General features: G+C 35.9%; 1 pseudogene; it reads left to right on the top strand.

The window, feature by feature from the left end:
- The first annotated feature begins 5,953 nt into the window (after positions 1-5,953).
- The window catches only part of LOC122138413, a 24,762-nt pseudogene continuing 16,572 nt past the window's right edge, over positions 5,954-14,143 (top strand).

The raw sequence follows: 14,143 nt of genomic DNA, 5'->3' as shown, positions 1-14,143 counted from the left end.
CTATCAGAGCAACCTGGGCTCTCATAACACCTGAGCAGTGCCACAGACTGATTGACTCCATGCCATGCCGCATTGCTGCAGTAATTCAGACAAAAGGAGCCCCAACTAAGTATTGAGTGCTGTACATGCTCATACTTTTCATGTTCATACTTTTCAGTTGGCCAAGATTCCAAAAAAATCCTTTCTTTGTATTGGTCTTAAGCAATATTCTAATTTTCTGAGATACTGAATTTGGGATTTTCCGTAGTTGTCAGTAATAATCATCAAAATTAAAAGAAATAAACATTTGAAATATATCAGTCTGTGTGTAATGAATAAATATAATATACAAGTTTCAGTTTTTGAATGTAATTAGTGAAATAAATCAACTTTTTGATGATATTCTAATTATATGACCAGCACCTGTACTGTCTTTTATTATATATATATATATATATATATATACAGTACAGGTCAAAAGTTTGGAAACATTATTATTTTTAATGTTTTTGAAAGAAGTTTCTTCTGCTCATCAAGCCTGCATTTATTTGATCAAAAATACAGAAAAAAAATGTAATATTGTGATATATTAATACAATTTAAAATAATTGTTTTTAAATTTATTATACTTTAAATTATCATTTTATTTCTGTGATGCAAAGCTGAATTTTTAGGATCATTATCACATGATCCTTTAGAAATCATTCTAATATGATGATTCATTATCAAAGTTGGAAACAGTTCTGCTGCTTAATATTTTTTCAGAACATGTGATACTTTTTTAGGATACTTTGATGAATAAAAAAAAAAAAAAGAAGCTATGTTTTTAAAATATAAATATTTTGTAATAACAATATACACTACTGTTCAGTAATTTGGGGTCAGTAATTTTTTTTTCTTTCTTTTTTTAAATAAACCAATACTTTTATTCAGCAAGGATGTGTTAAATTGATAAAAAGTGATAGTAAAGAAAATATATTATTAGAATATTTATTATTAGATTTTTTTTTTTATTAAATAAACAAATTTTAACCCTTTATTAACCTTTTATTCATCAAATATATTAGACAGCAGAACTGTTTCCAACACTCATAATAAATCAGAATATTAGAATGATTTCTAAATGATCATGTGATAGACTGGATGTTACAATTGACACTGAAGGCTGGAGTTATGATGCTGAAAATTCAGCTTTGCATCACAGGAATATTTTTTTTTTTTAAGTATATTCAAATAGAAAACTATTATTTTAAGTTGTAATAATATTTCACAATATTACTGTTTTTTCTGTATTTTTGATCAAATAAATGCAGGCTTGATGAGCAGAAGAGACTTCTTTCAAAAACATTAAAAATAGTAATGTTTCCAAACTTTTGACCTGTACTGTATATATATATATATATATATATAATATAATATATATATATATATATATATATATATATATATATATATATATATATAGTTTCACACAAATAAGAAAATTCTGTCCCAAACCCATTCATAAAACACACAAAAAAGAAACTTTGAAAAATGTCTGTTTTTTGTCCATGCAATGAAAGTGAGTGAGGTACAATCAGGATTGCCAGGTCTTTGAGATAAAACCCATGAGAAACCATTATCCCCCCTCATGGCAACAGTGTAAGTAGCCAAATTACCTGGGAAAACCACAGACTTGGCAACAAATGGGCACAATCAATTGTTGTTTTGGAAAATAAAAAATTAAAAAATCCCATAGAATTCCATGTATGGAAGGATCCTATAGGCTAGCAACCACCTAGAAACACCACAAAATCCAAGATGGCGCCGCCGTGTTCGGACGCCATCCAGGTCGCTCCGCTTAGATTGTGTTTTTATTTACTTTACTTACTTTTGCTTTCTCTTTAAACACACATAACATCTGCACTGATCATTTACGACAAAGAAACACTTTTGGACATTGGACACCACTTCACTGACCTGTTTCAAGACACTTTATCCTCCAATTCATCATGGCCATCTGAGATTCTCAGAATGCAGAGATGAACAATGGCCAATTGAACCACCTGAGGCGACGGATCAAGAAACACCACGGGAAACGCGCTGGGATTCGCAACAGACTGAAGAAAAGAGCTCACAGTCCTCCTCTACCAAGCATTCTGCTCGCCAATGTCCAGTCTCTGGAGAATAAGATGGACGATCTTAGAGCCAGGATAAGTTTTCAACGGGACATAAGGGACTGTAACATCCTTTTTTGTCTGAAACATGGCTCACGACCTCGGTCCCAGACACTACTGTAACGCCGTCTGATAACTTCTCTGTTTTACGGATGGACAGAACAGCTGACGCCGGTAAATCCAAAGGTGCAGGAGTGTGTTTCATGATTAACAAGAAATGGTGTGATGCCAGGAATATCTCTACTCTGTTGTGCTCCTGCTCGCCTCATCTGGAACATTTATCCATTATTTGCCGCCCATTCTATCTACCCAAGGTGTTTTCATTGATCATCGTTACTGCTGTTTACATCCCACCACATGCAGCTCTTATCATCGCTGGGGACTTTAACAAAGGCAACCTCAGGCAGGTTATGCCGAACTTTTATCAACATGTATCCTCTCCAACCAGAGGACCGAATACACTGGATCATTGCTACACTCAGTTTAAGCATGCCTACAAAGCTCGCTCACTACCGGCTTTTGGCAAATCGGCCCATGCCACAATTTTCCTCACACCGGAGTATAAACAAAGGTTCGTTCAAGAAACCCCAGTGCAGAGGGTGGTGACGCACAGGTCCACCCACTCAGAAGCTATACTACAGGCGGCTCTTGATGACTTAGACTGGGACAGTCTTCGGGCAATTTCATCTGACGTCAGCGAGTTCACGGATGTAGCATTAAGCTTTGTAAACACGCTAGCCGAGCAAGCAACTGAAACAATAACTATAAGGACCTTCTCTAATCAGAAACCATGGGTGGACAGAACAATCTGTGCAGCAGTAAACAAACGCACTGCTGCATACATCGCCAGTCTTTTGTCAGGTAATATGAACGAGTACAAAGCATCATGCTATGCTCTCCGACGCACAGTAAGAGCCACCAAACACCGATACAGGGAACAAATAGAGTCGCATTTACAGCTAAATGACAGCAATAACGGGAACTATGTAAGGCTGCTATTTATCGATTATAGCTCAGCCAATTCAAAGTACTTTTTAGTCCCCATCAAGCTTGTTTTTTAAACTCATAGACCTCGGTCTAAACTCTTCACTCAGCGACTGGGATATTCAAGACTTCCTCACCGGCAGACCTCAGTGGTGAAAGTAGGCCCCAGTTCATCTCCCAGCTCCATCACCCCTGAACATAGGAGCCCCACAGGGCTGTGTCATGAGTCCCCTGCTCTACTCTCTCTATACACATGACTGTGTCTTCCCACAGCTCCACATCTATAGTCTAATTTGCTGATGATACTGTGGTTCTGGGCCTCATTTCCAACAATAATTGACCTGGACGAGGTAGAGAAATTTACATCATGGTGCCAGGACAATTGTCTCTCTCTGAATGTGAGCAAAACTAAAGAGCTTGATGTTGACTTCAGGAAGAGACAGCAGCAGCCCTATACCTCTTTTGATCAGCGGGACCCCTGTAGAGAGGGTGAGTAGCTTCAAGTACCTTCAAAAACCCAGTCTCTTAACATCTACATGTCTCCACTTAATATTCACTTAATCAGTAATATATTCATCATTCTCTACCTCACACTGACATACTCAAAGTGTCACTACCTGTTTGCTCATTCGCCTCTTGTACATTCCTGTGTATCTTAATATTTAAGACTACAGTATACTTTCATGCACATTATGTTCTATTCTATATTTAATTCCACAGTATACATCTTCTTATATATTTTATTCTTATATTTTTATTGTTTACTTTTATTTCATTCTTTCATAGCTATATTTATGTATATTTTTCATCTGTGTTGTATACTTTAATAATTGCACTGTCCATGGAGCGGACCTGACTCACATTTCAATGCTGGTTATATATGCTCTATATAAGGGTCGTGTATGTGACAAATAAAAATCTTGAATCTTGAAAAGCTGATGTCAAAGTGTGAAAATTCATAATAACACCTTAGCACCATTAGAAAATTGACATCAAAAAACATGCAGCAACCTTCACATATAACGCCTTAATTGTGGAGGAAAGCAGCTCTGTCTCCTCTTTTAAAAAATGTACAAATCTAGCTATTAATCAACTATTATACCTTGTTTTATCTGTATCAAGTGCACGTGCAGTATTTAAATCAATCTGTATCAAGTTGCACGTGCAAGAAGGTTCACAGCAAGCCCGCATGCATGGTCACATTTTCTTTGTGCGCAGTAATGAGTGCGCAGATGGTTAGGGTAAATCAGAGGCTTGCGCTGAGAGACGCAAGCATTCTGAGGGCAGTTAACAGTCATTCAGGTCAGGTAGATGTTTGGAGGAAATGTCTCACCAGTCGCTTCAGTGGGCTGACCGGACATTCACGTCTGTTTCATCGCTCGAGCGTCAGGGAATGCGCGTGAGGATTCTGAAACTTTCCCGCTCAAGACGGACTGAGTGCCCTAGGAGATTCTTCCCATCAGAATTGACCGAGATTATTGGCTTGTTATCGAGGCGCTCTGCCGGCAGAAGTTTTGTAAATGAAGATTTCTGCCGGTTTACATCTGGTTGCTCTCGCGGCTTTACACTTCACGCTTGTTCTCACGTGAGTTTTAGAGCAGAATGTTTGAATTTTGTTGTACAGGTACTTATATGACGCAAAGGTTATTTAATGTTCATTTATAAAGTTAACAGAGGGGCATGTCACGTAGGGGGACGTTAATTTGTTTATTGATTCATGAAAGAAAATACTAATATAAATCTCAAACTGTTGTTCTGATCAAGATATATTTGTTGAGAAATTGTTGACAATTGCAACAAAACGAGTGACAACTGGCTTTAAATTTACACAATCCCTCTGTCATGACCACAGAGGCTTTAATTAATATCTTATTAAAAATCGTCAGGTTTAAAATTAAAATCTGCCTCCATTATATAGTTGACTTGTCCAAATGTATGTTAGAGTGATTGCCATTACAAAATTAACGTTTGCTACGTGTTCGTTATAAATCTAAAATGATAATATATATTATTATATATATTATTGTGTTGCATTATACTGTATATATATATATATATATATATAAGATATATATATATATATATAGTATATATATATTATATATATATATATACTACGTGGTGAAAAGTTTGAAATAATTAAGAAACATTTTTACATATGTTTTTTGGAAGTCTCTTCTGCACACCAAGGCTGCATTTATTTGATCAAACATGTAAGTAAAACCATTAATATTGTGGAATATTATTCTAATTTAAAAGAACAGTTTTTCTATTTGAATATATTGTCAGAAATGTAAATCATTCCTGTAATGCAAAGCTGAATTTTTTAGCATCATTACTCTAGTCTTCTGTGTCGCATGATCCTTTCAAGGCAAGGCAAGGCAAGGCAAGTTTTTTTATATTGCACATTTCGTACACAGTGGTAATCAAAAGTGCCCTTTACATAAAAGAAAGGTAAAATATAATGACTTAAAAATAATACCAAAAATAAACACAAGCAATTTTAAAACTTTTTGGAAACATGAATTTAAAAAATTGACTTCAGAAATATTGCTGTTTTTACTGTATTTTTTGACCAAAATAAATGCAGCCTCTTAAAAAACATAATTATTCCAGATGTTTGACTAGTAGTGCAATATATTTTAATTCCCTTCTTCATTTTGAAGCCTTGCTTTCTGAGTTCTTTTGTCCCTGCTGTACAGGTTTTTGTGTTTTGACACCAGTATATAAGTGTGGTGTGTGTGTGTGTGTGTGTGTGTGTGTGTGTGTGTGTGTGTGTGGTGTGCGCCGGTGAAGGTGTGGCTGCCATTCCTCCAGGAATGTATCTAGACGTCATGCTACTCAGAGAGGAGGAAAACTGCTACAACCATCATCTATCAAGAGAACCTGGACAGAGACCGGGTCCCACACGCACAGGCGAGCCATTTACGTCACTCTATGCTCTGCATACACTCACTAAACCCTACACCCTAGGTGAGAAGATTGTGTCAGTTCATATAGAGGGTGTGCATCTCTGCTATTTTTTTTTGACCTCCTCAGCTATCCTCAGAGTGTTTTCCACAAGCCTCCTTCATACACATCAACGACACCCGCTAATGCCCTTTTATATACTTGTCATTTATAATGTGGACAAACCAAATGAATACAGTGTTTTTTGTGTGTTTTGTCCTAAGAGGTGTAATGTGATTCTCACGGAGGGGAAGTTTTAGAGAAAATGGGCCCCCATAATCCATATTCCATAAATCACACCCTTATCAGATTATAGAATATATAAACCGCCCTCCAGCGCAGGAATTACACAAGCACAATTTGCTGGGCACAGCTATTGCCTACCCTCAGGATAAAAACCGCCCTGTAATGCAGTGTGAGCTCATCTTTTTGTTTCTCGGTTTTTAGAGGGTCTGTGTGCGTTCAAGTGACAGTTGCATCATAAACTCCTAACTGCCCTGTTTTACACATACAGTGACTTTGGAATGACAAAGCAACCAGATTCATGTGACATTTTGGTGATTTACAGTGACATGACAACAGTGACCCATTGGCCGTAATGTGGGCCCATGTCCCATCAATGTGTACAAAGTTTGAGAAGCAAAGAATTTATCTTTATGAAACAGCATATAATTCAAGCGCAGCACTGTAGAGTAAGGGCGTATTTTTTGTAGTCAACCCAGTTATTTTCTCCATCCCAACCACCTCATTTTTTTCTATAATTGCAATTATTGCAGGAAAATAGCTCTGTGATCAACACAAGTTTGTGATTCTTGCACTTTTTGTTTATCATGGTAATCTTCACCAATGAACACAACCTTTATGAATTTTGAAGCCTAAATACAATCGGTAGAAGTAAAAAGCTAAATGTAGGCTATAAATGAACTATTTTAACATGATGATGTTTGTTATGTCCTTGACCTCACCTTTGTAGTCCCATTTAGACACTTATTAGCTACATTATTTTTCAAACCAAGTAAAAACTTAAAAAAAATCACAAGGTTTATTACATGATGTATTTTATATTATCATAGATTAAGATGTGAAACTAGCTTGAGCTTGTATTAAACACAGACCTTTTCTGAGGTATTTAACCAAAAGCCCATTAAAAACGCACTCACAACACACACACACACACACACCACACACACACACACACACACACACACCACACACACACACACACCACACACACAACACACACAACACACACACAAAACACTTTACTTTAAGACCTGTCCCAGTACCCACACTTTTTGTCTCACAGAGTAAGACTGTCCCAAAGTTTTAAAAAATAACTAACACTTTCATCGTGCCCAACAAATCATGAGAATTCAAAGGAACCTTTCTAGTGTAAGTCAAATTAACTGTCTTTACACATAATTTGGTACTAAAATGTAAAGTGTTACACTTTTTTATTTTTAATTCGTGAAGAGATAAGTGTATTTTTGGAATATTGTTTGCAGCTGCTTTTTATAACATAGTTAGAAGCACCACCAATACTAAAATGTGTCGTTTGTTTCCACAGGGTCCCCCACTGGGACAGACATTTAGAAGTTTATTTTAAAGTGCAAAGTTGTTGCAAAAAATGTATAAGTAAAGCTTAGTAAAATCCTTTTTTTTTTTTTTGGCTAGCTCAGTAAAAACATTACTTGCATTTTTTAGAGCAATGTTTTGAGTGTGTCCCATCAGGTAAATCAAAAGTTTTGTAACATCACAATGCGTGGTCTTAATGCACACTTGAACACTTTAAGGCCAAATACAAGAAACACATCCAGTAAAGTAGATAAGTGGCAAGTGCAAAGATCATGTGGTGGGAACTGGAACATAGACCGATTCTCAGCAGAGCACTGAATCCAAAGTTGTGTCTGAAGAACCGCCCACTTGTTTCACGGGCATTCATTCACTAATCCCTATATAGTGAACTGGCAGTTGAGAGGACTATATCCGAAAGGAGTGAACAAATAAGTGAAACAGATACCCGACGGTGGATGTATACACACGTGTGCGTGATACTACTACTGGAGCTGTTGCCAGTTTTTCAAAAAAATATTTTTGCATATGGGATGTACTTTTATATTATACATGTACCCTATTTTGGAAAATAAGGTAATTAGCAATAATACTCAAAATGACTTTAATATCTGTAATTATACATACCTCCGTGTCAGCTTTTGTGGTTTCATCGATGGTATAATTATTAATTTTTGTTTTGTAATGCTTTTATGTTCATAATCATTAAAATGCTATTAAAATACTGAGAGAACAATTATAAACCACCTCATTAACACATGTTCATAATCGTATGTAATTTATTAGTTTTTTAGTATCTTGAACACTCTCCCAAGCAGCGTTTTGAGCTCAGATAAGATAATGTCCGTGGAGCAGCCCTCAAGCGACCGTTAATTGGTACATCAGAAATGTATACGCTACCTTACTGTGATTAACAAACCTTTTTAAATTATCCACCAAATTATTCATCTTTTTTTTTTTTGTAAGTTAACAACGATGCCACCCTCAGTAAATTAGTAAACATTAAACTGAGTTATTTGCCTACATACCATATTTTAATATAAATAATGTAGTGAAAAAACGTTAAAGCAGAAATATAAAGATGTAAATGCCAACGTCCCTCATTCAACTCGAATGAATTGTGGGTAAAAAAGTAAGTGACCGAATGTAGGAATGAAGTCGTTCACTACTCAGAAGTTCACTACAGCACTACAAAATGGCTTGACACCCGATATAGTTTTACTGTATAGTGGATAGGGAGCGATTTTTTCGGACACAGCTCAAGAGTCACCATGGAAACAGATACTAATAAGAAAAAGGGCAATTACTTTTTTTCTTTCTTTATTTGTATAATTGCGATGCTGTGATTTGAATGTAACAGTTGTGGTTACATTCAGAGAATAAGTTTCTAAAGGCTGCCCTCGTACAGTCGCCAACAGTTTACCTCAGTTTGCCATAACGCAAACATTAGGTTATTCGCTTAGGTAGGCCGGTGTGCCCAACAAAGCATTTTTTTTTTCCTAATGCTAGCGTATTTTTGACAGTTGCTTTTCATGGGAGCACCGCGTTTTTAAAATTGGAGAAGTGTTGTAAGTCACTTGAGCATTTTTTTTTTACAGAACATCAGCGTTTTTTCTGGTGCCGAGATTTGAAGAATGTTTTAACTTTGGGTAAAACTCACACACATCACTGGTCCACTTTTTTAGTCAGCTAACCAATCACAGTGGAGAGAGGCGGGATCTAATATCACACCGACCCAATCATCACACCTGCTTATACTACAGCTGAACAACAATGGAGAAGTTAATATTGCTTGTCTCACAGTCTTTCACCAGATGGAATTCCCCGGAACGTATATACCACAGTAATTTTTAATGCAAAAAATAATCCTTGGAGAAACTTTTCACATCGGGAATTGCTTTTCTGTCCCCTATGTACTTTAGGCTGATATTCCACATCATAAGCAACCAAAGCAGCTCCAACTGAAAAAACACTAGCGCAGCAGAAGCACTCTCATATTTCTCACGCTAGGCGTTTTTCAACTGTGGGCAAAAACACTTTGGGTGGACACACAGCCTTTTTCTGTGAACTTTCACTCTCCCCCTTGAACATGCTTTGTGGAAATAACCCTCCCACATTAGAAAGGCCAACATTAGGCATTAAACTTCATTAAAAAACAATTTAAAACTGTCAGCGTGAAACAGGCCCTGAGGTTTCGCAACCACTCTGTTAGCAGAAATCCATTTGTCCTCAAAATATTGTACACATCCTTTTACATGTGTACAGGAAACAGTCAATACAGGCCTGTCCAAACCACAGGCACATCACAATAACAACGCTGTACAGATCTCTTTTTGCTTCCCTCACAATCTCCCTCTTCTTCCCGTAATTTTCATTATAGAAAAGTACAGAGAGGAAACATTTTACAAACCCTACACACTTTTTCCCTGGTCAATTTTCATCAGACCTTAAAGAGAGAGAGAGACAGACAAACGAGAGAGAGACAGAGGGAGAGAATAAATAAAAAATCAATTGGTCTAAAATTAAATGAAAAAACTATGTTCAAAATAAAAATAAGAGCTATAATGTTAAAATATTTAATGCTAATAACATAATATTGTTTTCTAGTTTATGAATCTTATTTGGGGACAATAAAGGTTAATTGCCAATAACATATAAGGAACATACCTGGAAATGATTACCTACATTAAAAATAGTAACTGAATATTTAGTCCCCAACTTTAATAACTTCCCACTCTTCTTTACAATAGTTTCTGTATTAGACCATCACTGTGAAATATTTGGTGTAGTATTTACATCAAATAACAAAGAAACGGCATGTAACACATTGAACTGAACATGACATTTTAATGTAGAAAGATTTATTTTAAAACATACTCAATAATCTTTGTTTTATTTACAACCGCATTTTTTCTCAGTGTTTGGCATGGCGCTGGAAAAATGTGTATTTATTATAAATATAGAAAACTTTATGGCTTTTCCAGGTCTAGAGGGAAACTTGAAACAGTTTTAAATATATGCTACCTCATCTCGTTCATCTATGTTTTCTTATGTAAATAATTTGATTTTTAAGTTGTTTTAACTCATTTTAATGGGCCTTGCTTTGTGCATGGAGTCATTGCTATGCTGGAATAGAACAAGTTGGCAGCACAGTTCTCTAGAGTTGTATGTCTTTGCATTAGGATTTGTCATCACAGAAATGCAGGGGTCTAGCCAAACTTGCATGTAATTAGAAGGTGGTGTTATTAATTACCAACTAGACATTTGTTCAACCAACTGCCAGTACAACTACTTGGTAGAGGCCTCTGTATGGTTTGATAAGCTGGAATAGTACATAATGTGGCTGTTACAATGTTTTATTGCAAGCTTTAAAAACATGATTGTATAACTTAGGAATTTGTAAAATGGTACCCTCAGAAAAAACAACAACACTGGCCTGCACAAGTTAATGTTAAAGGGATATTCCACCCCAAAATGAAAATTTTGTCATTAATCACTTACCCCCATGTCGTTCCAAACCCGTAAAAGCCTCGTTCATCTTTGTAACACACTTTAAGATATTTTGGATGAAAACCTGGAGGCCTGTGACTGTCCCATAGACTGACAAGTAAATAACAGTGTCAAGGTCCATAAAAGGTGTGAAAGTTGTCTTCAGAATACTCCATCTGCCATCAATCGTGCAATCTGGGTTATATGAAGTGACTGGAATGCTCTTCTGTATCATCCGCGCCACAAGGATGCGGTATTTTATTTCAAATCAAAGCTAAAAACAGCGCATCCTTGTGGCGCGGATGACACAGAAGAGCATTCACAGCATACGGTGATATGGAGAGACACAGAGGAGACTGTTGACAAAGGAATTGTTGAATAAAGTAGTTATTTTTGTTTTCTTCACTTACAAAAAGGGTCCACTTCGCTTCATATAACCCAGATTGCACGTCTGATGGCAGATGGAGTATTCTGACGACGACTTTCATACCTTTTCTGGACCTTGACACTGTTACTTATTTGACAGTCTAAGGGACAGTCTCAAGCCTCCAGGTTTTCATCCAAAATATCTTAAATTGTGTTCTGAAGACGAATGAAGCTTTTATGGGTTTGGAAAGACATGGGGGTAAGTGATTATTGACAAAATTTTCATTTTGGGATGGAGTATCCCTTTAAGGAATATCCAATTTAACATTCCAAGTTAATAGTCATGCAAAAAGTCATTGTTTTATCACATTGCTATTGTAGCCTGTAAATCTTCTTCCAACAGTGAACCAGAAAAGTTTTAAAATAATTGCATTTACAAAATACTATTCATAAATGTGTAAGATAATGCACATTTCACAAAAAAGTTTATATATTCTCAAAAAGCAATTGATACATTCATAACCCAATTCATATTTACAAAATATGATTTGCAAATGCATGACGAAATTGTCGTCCTTTAGTAGATCAATAATTAGATATGCTTGTAGTTATCACACTGTTCAGATTCGCTCTGAATTCTGCTGTACTCCCCCTCCAGGTTGCAGTGCTTTATGGGATGATCTGAACTGCTGGCCTCATGCTGAAATGGGAGAGACTGTGTCACGGCCATGCCCTGGTTTCCTTCGGGTCAAGTGTCAGTGCATCCTGGCGTTTTCACAAGCATTCCGAATTTCAGTATAAAATCTGTAAAAAAAAACAAAAAACTTTTAAAGACTAAATTGTTTTGAAATGAAGATATTTGAACTTTAAGATTAAACTTCAAAACTAAAAAAAATTTGCATGTTTCTTTTATGTTTGTGTAATGACTTTTAGATTCTATAGTCGGAATATAGTTAGAATAACCTGAGCTCATGACTCAAGGAAGGAAAAAAAATCTGATGGCAAATAAAGAACAAACGTACGTAATTATGGGAGTTGCTGCTATTATTTCCAAAAAGTAAGATGTAATGTTTAGATACGCTGGTAATGTAAAATCAAGAGATCTTAACAGTATAACAAAACTACTACTAAAATGCATTTAAAATATTAGCTGTCACGCTATATCTTCCAAAAAGATGTCTTAGTAAGTATGTAAAAGTTCAATGCCTGCAGTTTATTATCAAAATGCCGATAGGTGTGGGGTAAAATAATGCAAGAAATACAATGACGATTAGAGATGACAAATAAACATGCCTCAAACTTTTGGATCTTGAATTTTAAAAAAGCAAAAAATATACCGATATGCATGAATAATCAAGTAAACCTTAGTTGCTTCAGTGTTGATCTTGAAATATTACAAATAATATAAAGTTTACTTTATAAAAATCAGTAAAGATTTTCCAGCAAATGAACCAAAATCTAAAGGGGAATGTTTTTTCAATTATACTAAAAGTCCTTTTCTGAACTAGCAATCTGATGACAGAAGGCATGAGTAGATTGTAAGCAACAGGCTTTTCAAGCAAAGTTTTGATAAATTAGATATTCATGTATCAAATATGATAAAGCAGCTTTATTTATAGAGTTAATGAACAACAACATGACTGATTATTGGAGCCGTATATGATTGTGGACTTATATTTTATATATTAAGTATTTAACAGTGAAGAGTACTCTGGGTGGTTCTCAGGGATAAACTGTTGGACGGAGCTGTAATTGTGCTGTCTGTTGTTTGTCTCATGTCTGTTTTCCACAGGAGCGGTGATGAAAAGCTGCACTGAGAATGGCTGGTCTGAAGTCTTTCCCCCGTACGAACTCGCCTGTGGCCATGGGCTCAATGACAGCTTTCAAATTCCCATTGACTTGGTACTATCAAAAATCATATTATGTTTTATTTCTAAATTCGTTTTCTTTCAGAAAAACTAACAAACATGAAATTTCGCTAAGGACAGATTTCAAGAAAAAGTGCAAATGCATGTACAAGGGACAACAGCGCAACAATAGCTTCCTATCTTCATTTCACTGAACCAATAACACAGAAACATAATAAATATATGAAAAATGTGAATGCTACATAATGTTAATTGATCTGTCTCTTCTCTTAGGAGGTCTCACATGAGTATTTCTTTTATGTGAAGATTATGTATTCTGCGGGATATGCCGTCTCTCTTGTCTCACTCAGCATTGCCCTCACAGTGTTGTGTGTGTTCAGGTAACAGACTGTGTGTGTGTGTGTGTGTGTGTGTGTGTGTATGTTTGATTATTCACATTATGAACATATAAAGTATAATAATAACACAGAGTTAGTGCCCCCACAAATGACTGGACGGGCACCCCTGCACATGATCACGGGCAAACTTACTATGGAGAATGAAAAAATCTACTGATCTAGAGTTAAATAATGCCAAACAAATAATTTAGCTCAAAGGACCATATCTAACTACGGTAAATTAACAGGAAGCTAATAACTCAGTGTTTCCATGCACCTATTTTTATGCACATTTTGGTATATTGCATAAAAATGCTGGATGGAAATGCCAAGATGTGCATTAATTCTAAACATGTGCATAACCTATGATGGAAACACTTTTACCAAATAAATTCCTTAATGC

This window comes from Cyprinus carpio, chromosome B9, assembly GCF_018340385.1.
Source record: "Cyprinus carpio isolate SPL01 chromosome B9, ASM1834038v1, whole genome shotgun sequence".
In the NCBI taxonomy this organism is placed as follows: Eukaryota; Metazoa; Chordata; class Actinopteri; order Cypriniformes; family Cyprinidae; genus Cyprinus; species Cyprinus carpio.
This window is presented reverse-complemented; position numbering and strand designations above follow the sequence as displayed.